The sequence below is a fragment of the Pogona vitticeps genome, chromosome 2 (genome assembly GCF_051106095.1).
Source record: "Pogona vitticeps strain Pit_001003342236 chromosome 2, PviZW2.1, whole genome shotgun sequence".
NCBI lineage: Eukaryota > Metazoa > Chordata > Lepidosauria > Squamata > Agamidae > Pogona > Pogona vitticeps.
The window spans coordinates 47,216,623-47,241,807 of record NC_135784.1 but is presented as its reverse complement, the minus strand read 5'-3'; the positions used below and the strand labels follow the sequence as shown (position 1 = coordinate 47,241,807).

Here is a 25,185-nt window from a genome sequence, read left to right as displayed (position 1 = left end):
AACCGCAAGGTGGTCTTATTTATCAGCTCTTCCTGTGACACTTTTACTGTGCCAGATACTTTGCAGCCCTCCTTTGCAGCACATCAACACTGCGGCGGGATGAATTACAAAAGATTTATAAGCATGATGTTGCCGGTGCTGTAATAATGATAATCTATGAAGCACGAGAGATGGAATAATGAATGGAGGAGGAGGTCTGAGCAAAGAAACAGTATGCAAGGAGGGGTGGGGAGAGAATGCGGAATTCCTCCTCATTTCTGTCACCTGCATAAGGATGGAGAGAGACTGAGCTTGCAAAACTCCCGTTGAGGGCAGAGATGACAGGATTTGGCTCATCATCTGCCCTGTAGGGAGGTATCAAATGTAGTTTATGGAGAGCAGCTGTGATTTCATTTAATGAGAGCGACTCCGAGCACAATGGACTAATGAATGTGTGGGTTTGATGTGCAATCTTTTCTTAGGTGTCAGCTACGATTATCCTAGTGGCGAGACACCGTGGCTCAGCCATGACCTGTCAATCAGCCCACACTCAGAGTGTTACCCGCGCTCACAGTTGCCAGCTCTATTATCCGGGTGCAAAGCAAAGCCCTGTTTGAATAGGCACCTGCCTGCCTGCCTGCCTGCTGTATCATCTTGGGCGAGCTTGGGAAAGCAAATTAGTAAGGATCCGTTCCATATGCAGTTGATGCGAATGACAGGACATCCAGGGCGCCTTCCCACCAGCTGAGCCACCTCACAAATTACCTTATGCGACCCTTTCAGTTTCCGGCTCTGGAGAGATGCAACAAGGTTATTAAGCAAATATGATTAATAAAGAAAAAGAACCTCTGGTGTGCTAGAAAATTAGGTTTCAAGGCCAGCAGGGAGCTGGAGAAATTCTCCACCCTGTATTTTGTCAGGGGGGTTGGTGGGAGGGTGGGGGATATTAGTGGCAGGTAATAGGATTTATATAGGGCTGAGTAATGGGGCAAATTCATTCCAGGCATACTTGCTTAGAAAACAGCAGAATGAATCTGACCCTTTAAAATGTGGCCATGATATTAATACATGGTGGGGTTTGTTGTGGTTGTTTTTTAAAAGCAGCAGCTAATCCTTCGGTTATTGTGGAGTAAACTTCTCTGTGTCTGTTTTACTCCTATGGCAGCACTGCACTGAAGTAAACTCTGCAGAGTCAGGAAGAACAACCTTCAGAACACGGCCAAAGAGCCTGAAAAACCCACAACAACCATCTGCAGGGTCTCTCTGTAACTAATGCACCGGGCCAGCTAAGCAGAATCAGTGGTTGAAATGGGCACAGCCAGGATGGGTTTCTCCCCTGTTGAAAAAAAAATAAAAATCTGGAAAACAGGTCCCTAACATTTTACGGACTGCCCATCTTTTCAAACCAGAGTTGGTAATGGTGCCTTTCCACTGTGGTTGGACTTCAAGTCCCAGAATCCCCCAACATTAGTTATGTCAGCCAGGGATAAGGGGAGTTGAAAGGCCACCATTGCCTAACCCTGTGTTAAAGGGCCCCAAACCACTCTGGATTTAAAAGGTGGTATCTTGTTGGGATTGTTCATGATAAAGTACAGTACTTGCTATATTAACACTGCTTTGAAACTTATCAAAGATGAGGTGGCGGTGGAAGATTTACAAGATGAGGTGACTGAATGCTGCTTTCTTGACTTCGGCAAGATACCTGTACCAAAAGCTTCAGGGCCCTTGTGCTGTAGGAAATGGCAGTTTGGTTCATGAAGGTACAGGAAAACCTGCACATTGTTTATTTTCCATTCTGTGCCTTCTGCCCCATCAACCATCATGGAAACCAGCTGCCTCAAGCCTATAGCTCACTGGCAAAGTATCTGTTTACAAACGGTACATAAGGTCTCAAGTTCAGCCTTCCGCACCTCCATTTAAAACAGTGGGGGAAGTTCTTTAGTCTCCCCAGAAATTTTGGACCACATTTTGCCCATGAGCCTTTTTCTTAGTAGTCATGGCTCCTGAGACATGAAATACAAACCATCTGGAGATCCAAAAGTTCTCCAGTGTTGTTTTAACACTGTGTGCGCATGCATGCACACACACACATACAAAGAGAATAAGAGAGAAAACATGATTGGAAGAGGGCTCTTCTATGCAGAGATTGGCATCTGATACCCGATCCCTCAAACCCTCATTCATTGCAAAAGAGACTTCAGGTGAGAAGTTTGCCTTTAAAAAGAAAAAGAAAAAAAATCTGATGCTTTGCATCCAACACCTGTGTGAAGCACAACCATATCCAACCACACAGTTCACAGAGAGAGAGAGAGAGAGAGAGAGAGAGTCTATGCTCTACATTCTAGTAAAAATAAATGCTAATAAGTCTGCTCCATCTGTGGGTATGGAATTTATTGCTCTGTAACAGGCAGGCATGTCCCAATCAATCTCCGCCTAGCTCTTGTAAGAGAGCTATTGAAATGAAAATGATAAAAAGCCATTTCCTTAAAGATTCTTTTAAAATGAACTGTGAAGGATGTTCCATGTGACACATTCATCCCCCCCACCCCACCCCTGAGCCCTTTCTTGTAAGGAAGTGTTTGGTGAAGGGGGCATCGCTTCCCATCCCATGAGAATGCTTTCAGCTCATTCTCCAGGCGAAGAAAGAGAGGCAGACAACCTGACTCCTACGTGCCTCACCCTGTCCCAAATGGGAGCAATGTGCTCTCAGATCAGTTTTATAGACACTGGTTCTTCTTCTTCTTCCAGCTGGAGCAGATTCAGAACGACTTTTGTAGAAGTCCAAGGGTGAAACCGGAGCCTTGAGTAGAAGACAGACAATGTATGAATGGAGCCACTGTCCTCAACCAGCTAGAACAGTTCTCTCTCCTCTCCTCTCTCTGTACTGCACTTATCAGCTGTGCTTTATCTCCTTTATCAACATGCAGACTTGGATGCTGGGCTGTGTGTCATTCGTTTGCCCTGGCCAGCACAGAATTAGGCAGGATGAAGCCTGACGGTGTCCAACAGCTTCCGTTGCATTTGGTTAGTGTTTCTGCTGGTGGGGAGGGAGCAGAAAAGCAGATTAGGGCTGATGGTGAAAAACCTGCCTGACAGACCAATCAGAGTTGCAAACAAAGCTGATGCTTATCTCTTGATGGCCAGTCAGAAAACAAAGCAAGCTAATTCGCAAACTACAGGAGGCATGAAAAACTCCTGCTGCCACAATCAGATCTTTTCAGCATTCTCAGTGAAAAAGCTCACCAGCAGTGTAGTTTGGCTCAGTGGGTGTGTGAAGAATGCTAAGGCTTCAGCATGCTGAACTCTCATATTACCAGTCTGATATATTTATATGCATGCACAAATGTACACATAAACGTACATGGTAATTGAATGCCAAAATTTTGATGGTAAGGTTCAAATGGTAATGCATTCAGTGTGTACAATGAATGTGCATGGTTCATCCACTACAACTTCCTTGTGGCTTTATGCACATTGAAGCTTACAGAATTAGGGCCAAAGCTGCCCCCCTCCAGATATCTTTGGGCAACTATTCCTGGCAGCCAAAGATAATCAATGGAATTATGGGAATTATCACCCAGAAACATTTTGAAGGCTGCAGAAGAAACCTTGTGGCATGGTGATTAAACTGCTGTACCGCAGCCAAAACTCTGCTCACAACCCAGGTTCAATCCCAGGTAGCTGGCTTGAGGTTCACTCAGCCTTCCAGCCTTCTGAGGTCAGTAAACTGAGTACTCAGCTTGTGGGGGAGGGGTGGTGGTAGTATATAAGCTGCCTTTTTTTGCACTCCTGCTGTTCATGAATCAAGCTGTTGTGGTAAGTAATAAGGCTACACTTTGGTCTCTTGATTTGGTCCAGAAGGCAGTTCAGTTCCCCCAACATGGATTTGCTGTGATATTAGGGTTCCCTATTATCTGGAACATCCCATGTGCTTGAATGGGGACACAAAAATGGCTACAACTTTGGGGTGGTTTTACACAACACCCATGAAACTTAGCAACATGGTAGACATTCAGAGTTCCAGACTGCAGACATGCAGTTCTTTATTTTTGGCAGCTAGCAAACTAGGTTTCTTCATGTCCCTTTTCTCCCCATTTCCTATATTTTAAGCTCAATGAAGGAATGACCATCCTTTCTTGTCAGTTGTATGAGGTGTGACATAATCAGAGGCTGTCTAGTAGGGCTCTACCACCACTACCAAAACAACTAAAGAAGAAACTTAATTGATTAGTGTCTTTTCAGGAACTGGATTGCCTATGTGTAATGGGCACCAGAACTCCTCTTGCCACATTATGTGGGGTACCGATCTACCAGCACCACCTAGTACACGGACACAGACACCATATGAGTTGGGACTGTGCATTCACCTGAAGCCAGTTCACAGTCCTAGCAGGACCCACTAAGACAATGTAAGGCCAGAACACAGAAAGATGCTGAGGGTACATTGAACGGGTGATACAAACAGCAGGCCAGGCAGCAAGATTGACATGGCGGGATGTATGTTTGAAACCTGTGCCTCAACAGATTCCCTGGTGTCAAACCCTGGATTTGCACATTCTCTTCACCACTTTTTACCTCACCTTCCTCTTTCCTTTTGACCCTCAAAAGTTGAAAAAAGCCAAAGAACAAGGTCAGTAAAGAGAAGGAATTGCAGCAAGAATGTTGGTGTAGTGGTCAATGTTGGACTAAGACAGTGGAGGTACAGTTTCAAACGCCTACTTAAGTCATGAAGTCTGTCAGGTAGGCTTCGTGCAGTCATGGTCTCCTAGCCTAATTTGCCTCACAGGACTATTGTGTGGCAAAAAAACATGGAGAGCAGATCCACAAACGCTTCCTCGAGTTCCTTGGAGAAAAGTGGGGCATGAATGTAACAAACAAGCAGTTGCCACCAGCTTCCTCCCTTCCTCTGTCTGGTGAAAAAGTAGGCGACCTTTTCTTTTTTTAACGTCAGCTCCCAGAACTTGCCTCTACTCTGATTCTAGGACTTCAGCTCCAAAACAAGCACTATTTCCAACCTCTCGCTGGCAGTAGCAGTTAAGAGCACCTAAAGCAGGCTAAAGAGGCTCGTAACATTGTCCAGGAGGCAGCAACGAAAACCATCCCAAAGAAAAGGAAATGCAAGAAAGCAAAGTGGCTGTCCAACGAAGCCTTAGAAATAGCAGAGAGGAGAAGGGAAGCAAAATGCAAGGGAGATAGGGAAAGTTACAGAAACTTGAATTCAGACTTCCAAAGAATAGCAAGGAGAGACAAGAGGGCCTTCTTAAATGAACAATGCAAAGAAATAGAGGAAGATAACAGAAAAGGAAAGACCAGAGATCTGTTCAGGAAAATTGGACATATTAGAGGAACATTTTGCGCAAAGATGAACATGATAAAAGACAAAAATGGGAGGGACCTAACAGAAGCAGAAGACGTCAAGAAGAGGTGGCAAGAATACACAGAGGAATTATATCAGAAAGATTTGGATATCCCGGACAACCCAGACAATGTAGTTGCTGACCTTGAGCCAGACATCCTGGAGAGCGAAGTCAAGTGGGCCTTAGAAAGCCTGGCTAACAACAAGGCCAGTGGAGGTGATGGCATTCCAGTTGAACTATTTAAAATCTTGAAAGATGATGCTGTTAAGGTGCTACATTCAATATGCCAGCAAGTTTGGAAAACTCAACAGTGGCCAGAGGATTGGAAAAGATCAGTCTACATCCCAATCCCAAAGAAAGGCAGTGCCAAAGAATGCTCCAACTACCGTACAATTGCACTCATTTCGCACGCTAGCAAGGTTATGCTCAAAATCCTGCAAGGTAGGCTTCAGCAGTATGTGGACCGAGAACTCCCAGAAGTACAAGCTGGATTCCGAAGAGGCAGAGGAACTCGAGACCAAATTGCTAACTTGCGCTGGATTATGGAGAAAGCCAGAGAGTTCCAGAAAAATATCTACTTCTGCTTCATTGACTATGTGAAAGCCTTTGACTGTGTGGACCACAGCAAACTATGGCAAGTTCTTAAAGAAATGGGAGTGCCTGACCACTTTATCTGTCTCCTGAGAAACCTATATGTGGGACAGGAAGCAACAGTTAGAACTGGTCATGGAACAACTGAGTGGTTCAAAATTGGGAAAGGAGTACGGCAAGGCTGTATATTGTCCCCCAGCTTATTTAACTTATATGCAGAATACATCATGCGGAAGGCCGGACTGGAAGAAACCCAAGCCGGAATTAAGATTGCCGGAAGAAATATCAACAACCTCCGATATGCAGATGATACCACTCTGATGGCAGAAAGTGAGGAGGAATTAAAGAACCTTGTAATGAGAGTGAAAGAGGAGAGTGCAAAAAACGGTCTGAAACTCAACATCAAAAAAACTAAGATCATGGCCACTGGTCCCATCACCTCCTGGGAAATAGAAGGGGAAGATATGGAGGCAGTGTCAAATTTTATCTTCCTGGGCTCCATGATCACTGCAGATGGAGACAGCAGCCCTGAAATTAAAAGGCGCCTTCTTCTTGGGAGGAAAGCGATGACAAATCTGGACAGCATCTTGAAAAGCAGAGACATCACCTTGCCAACAAAAGTCCGAATAGTCAAAGCCATGGTTTTTCCTGTCGTGATGTATGGAAGTGAGAGCTGGACCATAAAGAAAGCAGACCGCCGAAGAATTGATGCCTTTGAATTGTGGTGCTGGAGGAGGCTCTGGAGAATCCCCTGGACTGCAAGGAGAACAAACCTATCAGTTCTAAAGGAAATCAACCCTGAATGCTCACTTGAAGGACAGATCCTGAAGCTGAGGCTCCAGTACTTTGGCCATCTCATGAGAAGAAAAGAGTCCTTGGAAAAAACCTTGATGTTAGGAAGGTGTGATGGCAAGAGGAGAAGGGGACGACCGAGGATGAGATGGCTGGACAGTGTCTGCGAAGCAACCAACATGAACCTGACACAACTCCAGGAGGCAGTAGAAGACAGGAGGGCCTGGCGTGCTCTGGTCCATGGGGTCACGAAGAGTCGGACACGACTAAACGACTAAACACACACAAAGCAGGCAATGCTTGCAGTGAAGAGGAGATGAGGAATTGGAGCCCACTCTTTGGAGGGAGGACCTTCTTCCACATCTGGCAGTGTTTAATCCATGTTCTGCTGTTTGATAGGTTCCAGGTTATGATGCTCAGCTCTGAAGATTTATGACTTCCTTGGTAAACGGCCTTCAGGTGGGTAGAAATCTTCTGCTCATACTGACATGAATGAAACATGCAGTTCTTTCAGTGCTTGCCGAGCTACAGTATTCCTTATGGAGGCCAGAACACAGCCTCATCCTTATCTGTAGTGGTTTAACCTATGGAGAAGGCACAAAATTGCTGTGGCAGTTGTCACTATCTATACATTTGTTGACTGATGGATCCAAATGGTTTCCTAATGGGTCTTGGGGAGCTTCTGGCTGTCTTAGCAGCCGATCCTGTCAAAGCCTTTCCAGATCTCTGGAATGCAGAAGTGGCCAGGGCTATTGGTACAATCGCTCCTAAGCACTCTGTCCCACAGAACACAGTCAAGCTAGGTCCTTGGTTACTAGGGAGTTGGGGGTGGTGAAGTGAATGGGATGGAGACTAGAGGAGAAGCCAGAGCAGATCTGATCAAACACAGAGCTCACTGGAAAGCCTACTCTGTGGCAATGGTAGCAGTTAAGAAACACCACTGCCTCTGCACAGAGCTGTCCAGCAGAGCTCTTTCGGGTGGTCAAGATCCTATTGCACAGATGTTCATGAGAGAGGGGCGATCGACCATTCAACAGCCTGCTGTGAAGAGTTTGCTTGGCACTTCACAGTCGCTTGGATCTGCTCTGAGTTTGATGCTGTAGTTGATGTAACTTTGGCCCCCGCTTGTCCTGTTATAATAGATACGTTTCTGTGGGTGCAGCCTGAGGATGTGGGCATGATCTTTGGAGAGGGGACAACCACCACATAAGTGTTGGACTCTTGCCATTCTAAGCTTATAAAAGCAGTCCAGCAGAATGGTTTAGTGAAGTGCTAAATACCTCCTTGTACCCCCAAGTTAGGGTACCAGCATGTCTAAAGGAGGCAGTAGTAATATCTTTGCTTCAAAAGCCCTCCTTGAATCCCACATTTTTGGGCAAGGTTTTATAGAGTGTGATGGCATCCCAGCTCCAGAAGTTCTTGGATGAAGCTGATTATTGAGATCCATTTCAATCTGGCTTCAGACCTGATTACAGAACAGAGACAGCTTGGGTTGCCTTTCTGAATGATCCATGCGGGGAACTGGACAGGAAGAATATGTCATAAGAACATAGGATCATAAGAAAAGCCTTGCTGGATCAGGCCAAGGACCCATCTAGTTCAACTTCCTGTATCTCACAGTGGCCCCACCACATGCCTCTGGGAGCACACGAGACAACTAGGTACCTGTCTCTTGATACCCCTCCCCTGCATCTGGCATTTTGAGTTACCTTCCTTTCAAGCCTCGAGAGTATACATCCCCATGCATGGCTTGTAACCAGTGATGGACGTTTCCTCCAGGAATCTGTCCAATTAAAGGCATCTAAGCCAGATACCATTACCACACCCTGTGTTAAGGAGTTCCACAGAGTAACAACATGCTGGGTAAAGAAATGTTTTATTTTGTCTCTTCTCACTCTCCCAACACTCAATTTGAGTGAATGTCCCCTGGTTCAACTATTGTGTGGGAGAGAAAAGAGCTTCCCTCTACCCATTTTATCCACCCCCTGCATCATTTTATATGTTTCCGTCATGTCCCCCCTCAGACACCTTTCCTCTAGACCAGTGGTCTCCAACCTTGGGCCTCCAGATGTTCTTGGACTTCAGCTCCCAGAAATCCTGGCTAGCTGAGGTGGAGGTGAAGGCTTCTGGGAGTTGTAGTCTAAGAACATCTGGAGGCCCAAGTTTGGGGACCACTGCTCTAGACTAAAGAGCCCCCAACACTGTAGCCTTTCCTCATAAGGGAGGTGCCCCAGCATCATTTAGTCGCTCCCTTCCCTGTTGATTCTGCTGGGCCTCTCAGCAACCTTCTATACCATCGACCACGGTATCCTTCTGGAGCATCTTTCTGTCTTACAGTGGATTCTGATGGCTGAACTCAGAAGTTGGTGTTGAGGGAAACCTGTTCAACACCCTGGCCATTAGCCTGTGGTGTCCCTCAGGGTTCAGTTCTGTTCCCCATGTTATTCAACATCTATGTGTTGTGGTTCAGTGCCATCAGTATGCTGAGAGCACCCAACCCTATGTCTCCTCTCCTCTGATTCCAAGGAAGTCATTCTGCCCTAGACTAGTACCTTTTGTTAGTAATAGGCCAAAGGAGGGCTAACAAACTGAAATTTAATTCAGACAAGACAGAGGTATCCCTGGTCAATCAAAAAGCAGATGAGGGAGCAGTGATTCTTGCTGTGCTAGATGGGGTTACAATCCCCCCTTAAAATACTGTACAGGTTTGTATCTTGGGTGTGCTCCCAATTCTGAGTTTGGATGCACAGATCCCAGTTGTGGCCAGGAATGTGTATGGACAATTAAAGCTGGTGTGGAGCTGTCCCCATTCCTTGAGGTGTAAAATCTGGTCATGGTGACACATGCCTTAGGTACATCTCATCGGGACTAGTGTAACATGCTCTATGTGGAGCTGCCTTTGAAGAATGTTTGGAAATTTCAGCTGGTTCAAAATGCTGCTGCCAGACTGGTGACTGGAGCTGGTTAGAAAGGACCATGTAACTCCCTTCATACGACCATTTCACTGTCTGACAGTCTGTTCCTGGGTTCAATTCCAAGTGTGGGTTATTTATTATCTATAAAGTCCTACATGGCTTGGGTCCAGGCTGTGGATCATATTACCCCATATTAGCCTTCATAGCTTTTAGGATTTTCTGTGGAGGCCCTTCTCTCCGTTCCGCCACCTTCTGAAGCTCATTTGGTGGGGTCTTCTCAAGAAGCCAGTTTGTTCCTGTTCCTTTTGTCCTTTCATCATCAGGCAAAGACCTGCATTTTTGGGCAAGATGTGGGGGCCTAGGGAGTGTTCCATTTAGGAAACTTAGAAATTTTTAGACTTTTTTTTTTAAAGATTTCAATTGGTTTTAATCTCAGATTTACTCTTTATTCATGTTTAAGACTGTTCTGTATAATTTTTTATTGTTATTGTACAATTTTAATTTAATTGCTTTGGGTCCCCTATGGGCAGAAAGGCAGCCTATAAATAAATAAATAAATAAATAAATAAATAAATAAATAAATAAATAAATAAATAAATAAATAAATAAATAAATAAATAAATAAATCTGTACATAATGCAAATACTCTCCTGCTTTTGTAACAGCTGGGTTTCATATAAAAATCCAGCAGGTGTAGCTTCTCATCATTTTGTCTCCTTGTCAGGAAAAGGTTTGCCAGCTACTAAGAGTCCCTTGTCCAAAAAAAGGTGGCAACATTTGTATTTTTCTGTACAAATACCCTTCTTCCTCCCATCAAATATTAGTGATGAAGACATCCCACTTTTTTTTAACTATTTGATTGTCTCTCTCTCCCCCCCCCCCCATCCTTAACAAAGAAAACAGGTGATTAGTTTGACTTTGAGGTGATAAAATAAAATGAAATAAAAAGAAAAACAGAGGAGGAACACCAGCTTCCAGCTTCCACCTGCCTTTGTCTAATAACAATCTCTGTTAATTGGGTAGTTAGTCTAATTATCTAATTAGGCAGAATTGCTATTAGTAATTAGGCTCAGCACTTCATCTGAGCATAGATGGTTCCTTCCCTTCTGGGCCTTCAGAAGAGAAACCAGACAGCAATATAACCCCATTCCTCTTCCTTATGTTTTGGATCTGTAACTGAAAACACCTGGAAATGCATGTGCACCACAGCATGTTTGAATAAAAAGCAAGTGGCCAAAAGAAAGAGGGGAAAAAAGAGAGAGACATTTTTCCTTTAGATGATTAGCTGTAAACCCAGAGGTCGGTTAGCATCTGAGGAACATGAGCACTGAATGCAAGACAGCCATCCTTGGGGATTTCAGCTACAATTAAGCAAAGTGTACCCTTAATGCATTAAAGCCTTTACACAATACTCACACAAGCCCTTCACAGCATTGTGTCTTGCTTCGTGATGTGATCAAATTTTCAAAGAGAGACACAAGCCTCTAAGGTTCATAATGCTTGCCTGAAATATGACATGAACAGCCTCGAAAGTTCTTTTGCATATGAGCCTGAGAATTAGTATTCTCCTTTTCCTGTGTGTCTCCCCATCGGTCTGCCTCCAAACTCTGAAACTATGAACCCAGATTTATATGGTATTTTAAAATTATTATTAATTTTTTTAAAATAGATATAAAGGTAAAGAAATTTGGATTCAGAGCAGACTTTGGATGTTTTTTCTTGGCTAAAAATGGTTTTAGCTGTGGATTCTGTGTATATGCTAACTGAGATGGTTTCAATTGATTTGTTTTTGTATTTTATTTAATCATAATTTTGTGGGGTTTCCACCCTGTATTCTAATATTAGCTTTGGGGAAATATTCTTATTGAAAAGGTGGGATGTAAATTTTGATAAAAAAGCACTATTCTTTAAGCAACTAATTAATGGACATTGTTCTGTTGTGTATTAAGCAAGCAGAGAGATTTTTAATATCTTTACAATATAATATGAATAAAACTGTGCATTAGGAACGTTCAGGAAATTAAAAGCAGCTACTTCTAAATATGTTTAATAACGCATTTATCTACATCTTACTTCAGGTCACAAGATAGTTCATAACATGAATTTAAAAAATAATTCAAAGTTAATGCAATATAACAGTTGTTCTTTGTAAATTACTGCAGCAATAGCTATGTTTAGGAGAGAAATCATATGGATCATTCAGACATATCCCTCCACTTGAAGTTAGAGGCTGGATTTGCTCTAAATGCAAACTTGTGCAAAGTTTGCAAAAATGCAAAAAGAGTAACTAAATGCAAAAAGTGTAACTCAAACTAAATATTAGAACAAGGTTTGATATTTGCCTCAGTGCACAGGAGCCAGAAAACAGCCTAGTTATAAGTAAACAAAAATCAACAGATTTATTTAAGTCTGAGACAGGAACAAGGTGAATATTGAATACTTTTCTCCAAAGACAAAATATACTAAGTTGAAGATTAATGTGAAGCAAATGTAAAAGAGCAAATATGAAGAAAAGTATGCACAAAAAGATACAGTTGTACTCAAATCGCACTGGTTTTTATATGCAAAAATGATATCTTGCCCAGAAAGTCATGATTTTATTCTTCACTGTGGTTGTGACTACACAGAAGGAAAAATGCACATTGGCCCATTGTGAATTTACACCTGGGAAGTTGGGTTTCCCCTGACAGAGAAGAGGAGGTTGGCAATCAGTCCTTGGTTGCAGCTTGTAAGGCAGCTGTCCAGGGAAAGAAAGAAATGGTTTGGGGACAAACATATGCATCTTTTCTTCCTCTCTTCCCACCCTACCAACCACTAGCATTCCTACACATGCTTTCCTGTACTGGCACAAGAGATCACATTGCCTGAACCAACGTGAAAGCTTTTTCTGGCAGTAAAAGAAAAAAGTGTGGATTATGGAAGGGGGGGACTCCAAGTTTATTCTCATTACCTTGTACACCAGAAAAACAATACGAATCTGATCATCTTGATCTTGGAGCATTTCCCATATTATTTGTCAGTGTAGTCATCCCCTAAATTAAATGAAAGGAATGTAGTATCAGACAGTCTATGTTAGAATTTTAAATGAAACATGACAGTCAAATGTGTTACATAACAGCACTGATGTTACCTGTCTGTCATGGGTTTGGAGGGAAAGTTCCATCCTATGGGGAGTGGAAGGCGGGACATCAGGAGGAGGGGCTGTACTGTATAAATATGTGATGCCTGTGTGGTGAAGAGGAGATGCTGAGACAGACTGTGAGACACTGGGTTGGGACGAAGCAGCAGCTGGGGAAGAAGAAGCTGTTGTGGGAGTCTGGGTGTCTGACAGGGTACTACTGTGTGTCAGAGTACCAGCCTGAAAGGTTCAGGAGTCTGTTGGTTAGCCAGAACTGATGGGTTCAGGGTCTGTGCTTTAAGTTAAAGGTTCTAGGTGAACCAAACTGTATGCTTGTGTGTGTGAGAATAAGCCACGTTACTTTATTTTATTCACCTGATTGTTTTATTTACCCTGTTTGTATTTAAAATAAACCTTATTCTTTTATTGTTTAAAAATCCATCCCTGGTCTGTGTGACTTATTATAGGGAATGGTTGGTGGCAGCTTAGTGTAACTGTGTGACATATCCCAGTAGGTCTGGGTTTGTCACATTGATTGGTGTCCAGCGTGTGGGATACGACTGGTCCAGTTGTCCAGCGGTCCAGCAAAGCCTTGGCAAGTGTGCCCAGAGCAAGGGGGGTCTAGTCAGGGACAGTCTGAGGCGCGTAGGTAATCTTCTAGGTGTACCTCACGGGGAGGTGCACTAGTGGAAGAACGTGCCAACTGGGGAGACTTAGATTAAGGTGCTCTGAGGCAGCCTAGTTTTGGCGGGAAAACGCTGAGGCAAAACTGCGTAGCAACAGTGAGCTAGCTTGCCAGCTGAGAGGCCCAGCAGAGGGGGGTAGGCTCTGACTCGATACTGTTGCAAATTTAGTGCTGAAGAACAGCAGCAATCTCTAGGAGAGCTGGTTCTGAGGCAAGAAGGAAAAAAGTGGTCGTTTTATTTTGAGGCTTGACTTTTTAAAGCAGCCTGTTCTGAGGGGGGTTATGCCCTTGACTCGAAGCCAAGTAGCAGACATGAGTGAAGTGAAAGACCCCCAGATTGACCAAGGTTCTGAGGATGAATTTGGCTCAGTGCAGGGTGACAGCACAGGAGAGCAGGACCCAGAACTCAGGAAAATACTCCTAGCCCAACAGCATGAACTGAGGGTGAGGGAAATGGAGGAAAGGTTAGAGAGAGCGAGAATGGAGAGGGAAGAAAGAATGGAGAGAGAGAGAATGGCGTTTGAATTAAGAAAACTGGAACTGATGAACCAGAACAATAATAATAATAGGGATTCTGAGGGAGGCCAACTGTCTAAGGCTGACCTGAAGAAATTCCCTGTGTACCACAAGGGAGATTGTCCTGAGGTGTTCTTTTCCTTAGTGGAAAGAGCGTTTGTGGACTTCTCAGTGAGGGAAACTGAGAAGATGACCATCATGCGATCTTTAATCAGTGGTAGCCTGGCTGAGGTTTATGCCGAGATGCCTGAGGAATTGATGAAAGATTTTGCAGAGTTTAAAAAACTGGTGTTTGCAAGACATGGGATAAATGCAGAGCAGCTGAGACAAAGGTTCAGGTCCCTCACTAAAAAACCAGAACAGACTTTTACCCAAGTGGGGGCCCAATTGGTGAGGCTGCTTGAGAAATGGCTATCGCAGGAGGGAATAGAGACCTATGAGCAGCTTAAAGACTTGATAGCCCTGGAACAGTTCTATTCAGTCCTGCAGGGGGAATTGAAATTCCAGGTGAGGGAAAGGAAACCGAAATCTGTGGCAGCAGCCGCAGAGATCGCAGATTTTATCTCCCAAATAAGAAAGCCCTTGGGTGAGGGGAAATCTGTAGGTAAACCCAAAGAAACCTACAGCAAGTACTCTCAGGGACCAGGGAAAAGCCAGCAAGGGGGAGGGGCCCATGGTGAAGGGAAGCCCTCAGACATGAAACCAAGACCTCAGATTTTGGAGGGAAAACCAAAACAAGATGAGAGAGAATCAAAATATACCAGAAAATGCTATTTCTGTCAGGGAAAGGGTCATCTGATCTCAGAGTGTGAGAAATTGAAGCAGCTAAAAGGAATGGTGCCTCAGAATTCTAGTGGGACCAAGCCAAAAGCTGTGTTCTGTGTCCAGAAAGAGCAAAGCTCATTGTCACAGAGGGAGCCTGTTGCCATGACTACTCAGTCTGGAACAGCTACCTATGCTGATCAGGCTGAGGAAAATGGTCCTCTTCTGGAGGTAAAGCGCTGCTTGCTGATAAAAACAGATTCTCAGTTGTTTGAGACAGCAGGGGTGGACGTAGGAATACTTGACCGTCAGTATAGGGGGCTGCGGGACACTTGTTCCCAGGTAACCCTGTGCCATCCAGATATTATTCCTAGGGAGTTTATAATCCCAAATGAGAGCATGAAGGTGGCAGGGATTGAGGGGCAGATAATCTCTCTGCCAGTAGCAGAGGTACCTGTCAACTTTCAAGGCTGGAGGGGAGATTGGCGGATAGCGATTTCATCGACTCTGCCAGCAGCCGTGCTCGTGGGAAATGACCTGGCTGAACATGTGAAACGGGTGCTAGTGATTACACGCTCACAAGCCACCACAGGGACAGTTCAGGGGGGTAATGATGAGCCAGAGACGGAAGCAGGTGGGGGAAGTTCAGAAGCTGTGGTGGAAACCTTAACCACAGACAGCAGATTTGGACAGGAGCAAAAGGCAGACGCCACTCTCCAAAAGTGTTTTGAACAGGTGACTGACGCCCAGCTAACACCTGAGACCCCAGTGAGATTTCTGGAGAAAAAGGGGATTTTATATAGAGAAACCCTGAGGAATATCTCAAAAGGGGGAGATGGGATCAGAAGTCAGCTGGTGGTACCTGAAAAGTATCGCCCCATGATCTTACAAAGGGGGCACTCTGACATGTTTGCTGCACACTTAGGAGTCAACAAAACACAGCAGAGAATCACACAGAATTTCTACTGGCCTGACATAGGGAAGCAGATCAGGGAGTTCTGTAAACAATGCGATGTGTGTCAAAGGCAGGGGAATAACCGCGATAGGACCAAAGCAAAGTTGTGCCCTTTGCCTGTGATTGACACTCCGTTCAAATGCATAGGGGTGGATATTGTGGGACCTTTGCCCAAGGCCACAAAGAGGGGGAACAGGTTCATCCTAACAATTGTGGACCATGCCACAAGGTATCCTGAAGCCATACCCTTGACTAATATTGAAACTAACACAGTGGCAGATGCTTTGGTGGGGTACATGTCCAGGATGGGATTTGCCTCAGAGATAATCACAGATTTGGGCACATCGTTCACGTCAAAGCTCATGAAACGCTTATGGCAAATCTGTGGAATTAAGCTCAGGGAAGCCACTGCCTATCATCCTGAAAGTGATGGGGTAACTGAGAAGTTCAATGGGACTCTAATGCGCATGATTAGGGCTTACTTGGCAGAGAATCCAAACAATTGGGACCAGAAGCTGCAATCCCTTTTGGTTGCTTATCGATCAGTGCCACAAGCCAGTACCGGGTTCAGTCCATTTGAACTTTTATTTGGGAAAGGGGTGAAGGGGCCCCTTGATTTGATCGAGCAGGGTTGGGGGCAGATCGCCCAGGGTGACCCACAAGACGTTGTGACTTACATAGACACCTTGATGAATGACCTAAGGAGAAACCTAGAGCTAGCAGCAGAGACCCTGCCAGCTCAAAAGGTCAGAAAGAAAGCTTGGGATGACCAGGAAGGCAGGGAGAGGCGCTTTAACCCAGGGGAGGAAGTGCTTTGGCCTAGGCTCTGCAGAGAGAGCAAACTGCAGCTGGGTATCCCAGAAAGAAAATACTTGGGTCACAAGGTAGGGGGAGGAATGATAAAACCCCTGGAGGCCAAAATAGAAGCTGTTCGTGATTGGCCCAGACCCAACACCAAGAAAAAAGTCAAATCATTTCTTGGGTTGGTGGGCTACTACAGAAAGTTCATCCCGAGGTTTGGCGAGATTGCGGCTCCGCTGACCGATCTGACGAGGAAGAAGACTGATGACAGCATCCCGTGGACCAGCGACTGTGAGGCGGCGTTCCAGAGGTTGAAGAAGGCGTTAATCAACTATCCTGTCCTGCGTGCTCCAGACTTCGACCGGGAGTTCATCATCTACACCGATGCGTCTAACAGCGGGGTAGGAGCAGTTCTGTGCCAAGAGGATGAGAATGGTGACCAGCATCCAGTGTCCTACCTGAGTAGGAAACTTCAAAAAGGTGAGAGACATTTGGCAACCGTGGAGAAGGAGTGTTTGGCCATAGTCTACGCGATCCAGAAGGCCAAGCCTTACATCTGGGGAAGACATTTTATTCTGTGTACTGACCATTCACCATTGCAATGGTTAAAGACAATGAAAACCCACAATAGCAAACTTATGAGGTGGGCTTTGAACTTACAGGACTATGACTTTGAAGTGAAGGTGGTCAGAGGGTCAGTGAACTGTGTTGCTGACGCCTTATCAAGAAGACCTGAAGAATGAAGACGGCGAAAGAACATGGACTATGTGTATATAATGAAAACAAAAAGTTAAAATGTACCTGGTTTTAAATTGGTTTGTATTAATAAAGGTAAATTGATGTAATGTATATGGTAAATGTTTAAATGCCTATTTGAAATGTTTAACTTAGAATGTAAGTAAGTATAATATGGTATGTATAAATGTTGTTGTGTATTTTATGCAGGTTGTTTTTTTGGTGAAAAGCACTTTTAGCTTTCCCCCTACAAAACAACTTTTAAAGAGGGGAGGTGTTACATAACAGCACTGATGTTACCTGTCTGTCATGGGTTTGGAGGGAAAGTTCCATCCTATGGGGAGTGGAAGGCGGGACATCAGGAGGAGGGGCTGTACTGTATAAATATGTGATGCCTGTGTGGTGAAGAGGAGATGCTGAGACAGACTGTGAGACACTGGGTTGGGACGAAGCAGCAGCTGGGGAAGAAGAAGCTGTTGTGGGAGTCTGGGTGTCTGACAGGGTACTACTGTGTGTCAGAGTACCAGCCTGAAAGGTTCAGGAGTCTGTTGGTTAGCCAGAACTGATGGGTTCAGGGTCTGTGCTTTAAGTTAAAGGTTCTAGGTGAACCAAACTGTATGCTTGTGTGTGTGAGAATAAGCCACGTTACTTTATTTTATTCACCTGATTGTTTTATTTACCCTGTTTGTATTTAAAATAAACCTTATTCTTTTATTGTTTAAAAATCCATCCCTGGTCTGTGTGACTTATTATAGGGAATGGTTGGTGGCAGCTTAGTGTAACTGTGTGACATATCCCAGTAGGTCTGGGTTTGTCACAGTAGTCATCCCCTAAATTAAATGAAAGGAATGTAGTATCAGACAGTCTATGTTAGAATTTTAAATGAAACATGACAGTCAAATCACAATAGGCGCAGTAAGCAGTTATGTGAATTGTTATTTAAGCTCAGCCGGACTTTCATCAGTCCAAACTAATTTAAATGCAACCCTATAATTTCCCAGCTATGTAGCTTTAAAGCCTTCTCTTCAAGAAAATGTGAACAAAAAGAGTGGGAGAGGAGAACGCAGTCTCTTAACCAACTAACGTAAGGCAGAAAACTGAAGGTGGAAATAAGAATAGACCTCTCCCTAGGTCCCAGACAAAGGATCCTAGAAAGGTCCAAAAGAACAACCACTCTAGATAAAGTTGAAAAAAAAAGTTTTTAAAATAGGAGATCCATTATGAAAAGAGTAGGGCAAGAGAAGTTCAGAGCATTTAGCCCTGAAAGTGAATGAAAGCTGTCTTAAAGCTAGGGGAAAGGATATTAAGGAGAGGGAAAGAAGAAGAGGGAAAAAAAAAACCATACCCCTTTAAGACAAGATGAGATATGAGTGAGATTTAAAAGAAAATAAGGAATTTATTTATTTATTTATTTATTTATTTATTTATTTATTTATTTATTTATTTATTTATTTGATTTATATCCCGCCCATCTGGTATATTCTACCACTCTGGGAGGCTGGTAGGAACCAGTCAAAATGAAGAGGACGGACTCTTCTTTCACAGTACTGCTTTCTCATTGTTCCCTTTTGCCATTTCTCCAGTTACCTTCCAGAAGGCTGGTATATGATGGGGGGGGGGGGGGACACTTGTAGAGACAGTACCCTATTGTTTTCAAGGGTGGATATAACCACGGGCTCTATCCTTTGTATACATTAACATCCCAGACTAATTGAGTAACAACCTTCTCGGAATACAAAACATATACATATCAATTTTTCCAAATATGTCCATTGTCCCAGCGCCAAACAAGCTTGGTAATGGGACCTTGTGTCCTGTTTTCCAGGCAGCTGACATTCCTCCCCTGAGGGAGAACCAGGCCTGCACGTATGCCATGGAAAAGAGATACATATTTTGCTGCTCTTGCCCTTTCTGCCCAGCATGGGTCCCCTTGCGAGTCCTCTGTTCCAGATATTCAAGTCCCTTGAATAGAAACCGAGTAACATCATCCATGGGAGATTAAGAGCCAGTAGCCTTCAGTTGTGTGAATGTTCAGTGGAGGAATAATAGGAAATGGCTTATGGTAACCTTGAAAGTTGTGTGGAAAAGTAATATCAGGGGGACAGGGGAATTTTTTACTTCAACCTATACTTTCAGTGACAGTTTCTATAGTGTTTTATTGTGTCAAAATCTGAGGAAGGGCATTTGAATGTGGTCTAAAATTTAGCGACTGCCAATATCCACGAGAACATGCCATTTTATATTTTGTAACATGTATCTGATAAGAGTTTGGGAAAGGTACATGCTGCTATGAATGTTGGTTCTGGATGAAGGATCTGCACCATATGCATCTTTATTAGGGAATCCTCTGTTTCACAGCAGCTCTTTCTCTGTAACATGCCAAACTTTTCTGTTTGCTTATGCTTCCATGCTGCTCCTTGCCATTCACACAGCACGCTTTGTGAGTTTTAGGTTTGTAACTTTGCTTACAGTACATGCAAACTTCTCTCACCTCTGTCCTGATTACTTTGCCATTTTTTTCAGAAAGGAAGGGTGGCTGGGCTTATCTGCTGCAAGGATTCATAGCTGCAGGGATACTACACATTGACCTAAAGAAATAAGACATGGTGCAGAGGTGATCAAATATGCTTTAAAAGTTCAGGCGATACTAGATAAATTGTCTATAGTCATCTCTTTAGGTCATGAGTGTTAAAGTTCACAGAGGCCCAGTAAAAATACTGGACCACTGGGCAGTATAAATTTCTCTTTAAAAGCATACTCTCTGCCCTGGCTTGCCTGGTAACACTTTCCCTATTAAAAATACATGCACACACCTTTGAATTATTATATTTGGGCATTTGTCAATATTTTCATCTTCACCTTCATATTAATGTCTTTATTAACCTGCAGTAAATATTCCTATCTGACTGAACATTAGGTGGCTACAGTCTTGACTTCACATTTGATGGGATTAAAATTCAGTGAGAAAAATTGGAATAGAGTCTAGAAACAGATTATCAACTTTTACTGTATAGCTTCCTCAATCAACAATAGTCAACAAGAGACTCAGAAAAGTTACTAATGAGGAATAACAAGGTGTGTGTGTGTGTGTGAGAGAGAGAGATTGGGGGAGAGTGATTTTATTTCTTTTTGCTTTTTACCGTATTTTTCCGTCTATAAGACATGGCTTTTTAATAAAATTATTACACTAAAAATTGAGGGGCATCTTTGACATGGAAGTAAGCTGAGATAGCTGAGGAGAAAACAAAACAGCACATACCTTGACTCTGTAAACAGGCTTCCTTCAGTCACGAAGCTTAATTTCCTACAATCAGGAGACATAGCTTCCTCCAATCACAAGCCTTATGGAACTGATGTCAGCTAATGCTGAACAATCCAGTTGGAACACACCTCCTTGGAGGTGGAGCCTGTAGGTTCATATTCAACAGACTCAAAATATCCGATGTTCTGAGCCCAGAGGCTGAATCCTCAAAGCTAAGTTTTCTTAATTTGTGGGTTAGAAAATTGGGATGTGTGTGTCTTATAAATGGAGGTGTGTTATAAATGGAAAAATATGGTATACTCTTTTTTTACATGAGGACTCTCAAGTCATTTATGTGAAAACTGGGGGCAGCCACAGAAAAGGCTCTGTCATTTTTCTATCATGATACTTCGTTTGTTGGTGGGATATGTAACAAAGCATGAATTTGCCAGTAGTTTGGCAAATTCATGTGGGAAGTGATGGTCTTTCAGTCACCATAGGCTTAATCCAATTCGATATGAAATCACTAAGAACTTCATTATTCACACAAGTAACAGCTAACCATTTAACACCTCAGAACAGTATTTGGCAACATCCAAGGGGTTGGACCTTAGAGGGCTACACATCTCCTCCAACCACCCCACTTCCTCAAAAGTACCCCAATTTTTTTGTCCCTCCCTGTAGCACTACACTCACCATTTCACCCACTCTAGCACTGTTCTGGACCTTTTTAAGAAATGGAATAATCCAATGGTCACTTCAATTTTCAAAAAGGGTCTGCTGAGTCCTCAACCACCCCATGGGCAGTTGAAATGGAATATATAATGCCTTTAAGAGTCTTTTGGCACAGGGGTTAAACTGCAGCACTGCAGTTGAGATTCTGCTCATGATCTGAGTTTGCTCCCAATGGCCTCAGTAGCCAGCTCAAGATTGGCTCAGCCTTCCATCCGTCTTAAGCTGATAAGCTAAGTACCCAGCTCGCTGAGGGGTGGGCAATGTGCAGCCTGTATTAGTTTTAAAAGTTGTTGTTGTTCAGTCGTTAAGTCGTGTCCGACTCTTTGTGACCCCCATGGACCAGAGCACGCCAGGCCCTCCTGTCTTCCACTGTACACTATTCCAAATTGTACACTATTCCAAAAGTGCCTTAAGCACTGTGGGGTGGTATATAAACAGAGCACTTTCTTTTGCTTTGCTTGTCATGCAACCCAGAGACCTTTGAGGCTGTGACTTGTATTCTGGGGGCAATTTTTTAAATACTGTATCTGTGTCTGGGTTTCAGAAGGGCTGATGAGGTTTTGGGGGGGGCATATTGACTTACCTGGGGGGCTGTATGTGTCTTGTAGACCCATTTCTAATCTTTGTCCCACTTTTCTTCAATGTGGTCTATAAACTGCCACCGAAAAAGATAAACGGGAAGGTGCATGGCCCCAGTCGCTCCTAGACCTCCCATGTCACTGAATCCATCACCGGCGATGGAGCATGCTTATCAACAATGGTATTTATTAAACTTGACTTTAAGTATAAAACTGGAACTTTAGGTATAAAACTTATGAATGGGGAAATAAAACCTTTCTTCTAAACAGGAACCAATCACATTTTCTTTACTGCTCTCCTTATTTACTTTCCCACTCTCTATACTTATCAAACTATCCCCTGTTTCTTTATTTCCTGGAAGGCCCACTTGAGTCACGCTAAGCAAGGGCTGTCGCAACAGGGATAGCTTATACTTATGCTTGACTGTTTGAAAGGGGGAGCTATCCCTCCCTCCTTCTCCTTCTCGTAAAGGCAGGGGACTTTAACAGGCTATCCCCCAATGACTAGGTCAGGCTTAAGGGTTTCAAGTCGCACCTCTTCTCGCTCCCCACTCTCACAGTTCCTACCTCACCTCTCTTTTTCATCTAAAAAGGAGGGTGATCTTGACCAGTGCAAACCTTTCATCCTCTACCTTGGGAACTCTTAATGTGACCCACTCCCCGGTCCCAAGAGTTTTCCTGTCCCAGATACAGTACTCCCAGTCCTCTCCAATACCCATTATCCTTTCTCTTCAGCCTGGCAAGCCAGCCCAGAGTGCCTTTGCCCTCATCCACACAAGGAACGTAGATATCTTGCACTCCAATGGTATTTGTATCTTTATGTACAAACAGAACATTTTCTTGTTATATCTGAATCAGTGCTAACTGGAGTATCAGAGAAGGGATCAAATATAGATACAACAAGTCTTTGTGGTGTGTTAAGCCCCCTCAGGAGGCTAACTCGGAGAAAAATCACCTTTTCTATCTAGCAATTCTTGCTGGCTTCTATGTGCTATCCACATATGGCATATGTGATACAGTTGGCATGTTGATTTCTATGTCTACTTGACTGTAGGGTTCTAATTTAACTATCAAAAGGTAGGCAATATGGAGAGAATTCAACTGCCCACTATTTATTGTTATATGCCGAAGTGACTGGGCACCATGTGGTCCAGCAGATGTTGTTGATTTGAAACTCTCACCAGCCCTAGCTGGCATAGGCAATGGCATGAATGATGGGAGTTGCATTCCAGTAACATCTGGAACACCATATGTTCCCCATCCCTGCTGTACCCCTTCTTTTCAGGAACTTTTTTCCATGGCCTTGATCAATTCTAGTGTCTCTAGCTGACCTAGATGAAAAGTGTGAGGAGATAAGAATGCAGACATCTCTACTATGTACCTTCTAGGCATTCAGTTTAGAGTGAAAGACCTTTATTCAGACATGAACAAAGTATATACATGGGCCACCAATGGGCTGTCATGTGAAAATTGAACATTGTGTTTGAGCAAAAAATCATAAAGCAAGAAGAACGTGGGTCAAGTTGCATGAGACACTGAGCTCAAAAGTAGAAGATGATAGCATAGTTCATTTTCCAGCAATGAGATTCCTCAGAGCCCCATGCACAAGCAATCAGGCTCTCAAATGGATCCTACATCTATCTCCAAATGAACAATCACAAAGCAAAAAACAATTTAATGTGCAAAATGTGGAGCTTATGCTATGACAAAGAAATGTCTTTTACCACTTAAAGGAGTGCCTCTTCTAAAGGAAGAGATTCTCAATCCCATAATCCCATTGCCCATCTTTGCTTGAAAATGGTGTTACATTGAGATGTTTTGGAATTCTAGTTCCCATCATCCATCCTCATTGTCAAGGCTAGCTAAGGCTATTGGTGCTGGAGTTCAATAGTATCTGGGGAAATCATATTTTCTTAGTCTTGCTGGTGTAAGAGTGGTTGCCTGAGTTATGATCAGTACTAATACGGAGAAACTGAATACCTGAAGCTGAAAGCTTAGGATTGTTGCAAAGGTCATAACGGATGGAGGTCATAGAATGTTGTAGATGGAGGTCTATTTTCAGGCGTCCTCTACAGACACATACTATATAGGGATCTGATAAACTCTTGTGAAATTATTTGTTCATGATACCTGCAACTTTGGACCTTCAGACTAACATTTCAAAACTCATTTTAAAAGAACACATTAGCAAGGAGCAGTTTAGACTGTAGATAAAAGTCAAGGTTTTCTTGAAATTGTGATTGTGGCCTTCTCAGTACCAGTTAGTTTCTGTTGTGCGAATTTTTGTTCGTCTAGTTGAACTGTACCGTGGAGTCCTTCAAGACTATTTTGTCCACAGTACTTTATATGCTATTTATTTATTCTGTTTTAGCATTTCCCCTCCCAGGTACCATTGCTATGGAGATGTTTCTCAGGCCCATTTATCATTTACCACTTACCGTGCTGCAGCAATCTATGTGCTGTCTTGGTGTCGATCTACCCAGAAAGCTTGACTCTCTCCTGCAGATTGTTCAGAGCTCAAAGGGCAAGGTAGCTTGGTTGCCAGCATCTGGCAGGAAAGGGAGGAGTCCAGAGCTCTTTGCCGTCTCTATGGGTAATAATCGATAAGACCCATTAGTGAGACAACTACATACATCACTAAACTGTGACCTATGATCCCTGGAGCAGCCCCAAGGTGCCTATTCATACATGGGCGACATCTAGCTGCCGCCATTGCAAACCAATAAGAAAGAGATCACAAATTTGCATTATGGTGCCTTTAGCAACTGCAGACTATGGCATTAGAGGGGGAAAAAAAGGATATCTAACTTGTAGCTTTGGACTCTGGAAGATTTGTAGCCATAAGACTTGGGAAGGTATGACGGGAGAATAATTTAAGCTGAAACAACTTGTGAAAATGCAGGAATTGTCTTCCTGAATCTGACAAACAACAACCTAATCTTATATTAGTCACTGACAGACAATGCCCCTGGAAGCTGACAAGCAGATAGCATGATGACCGGCCCAGTGCTATGTTTGCCAGAGTCCTGTTGATGATTTACATTTGCATAATATGTAATTGCCAGTAAAAAGCATATCAGCCGCATTACAAGGTGTGCCTCCATTGCATAACATGTATGCTCCTAATAATGTGACTGGCACCACATTAGCTATCAGCAATTTGTCACGGTGCATTATGCAATTTAACTTACACACATGTAGGACACCAGCAGGATTCTAGCAACCACCTCTTAATGCAGGCTTTTGTTCACTGTTCATGTAAGTAAACTGCAGCAAATGTTACATTACAATTCTAAAACTATTACACTAGTGTGTAACTTCAATTAGCCCATTCTTTGAGCAGGTAGAATATACGTATATCAACGGAGTATATATGCAGCATGCAGAAGCTCTCGTCTAGCCCATTTTGGGTTCTTTGTGGGATA

At 43.4% G+C, this 25,185-nt stretch overlaps 1 long non-coding RNA gene across 1 annotated transcript; it reads right to left on the bottom strand.

The window, feature by feature from the left end:
- Positions 1-931: 931 nt before the first annotated feature.
- LOC110077698 (uncharacterized) lies at positions 932-24,326 on the bottom strand. The gene is made up of 3 exons (XR_012083231.2): positions 24,199-24,326; positions 12,585-12,666; positions 932-3,013 (listed from the first exon to the last, which is right to left on the bottom strand). It is a non-coding gene; the product is annotated as an uncharacterized LOC110077698 (long non-coding RNA).
- Positions 24,327-25,185: the final 859 nt, after the last annotated feature.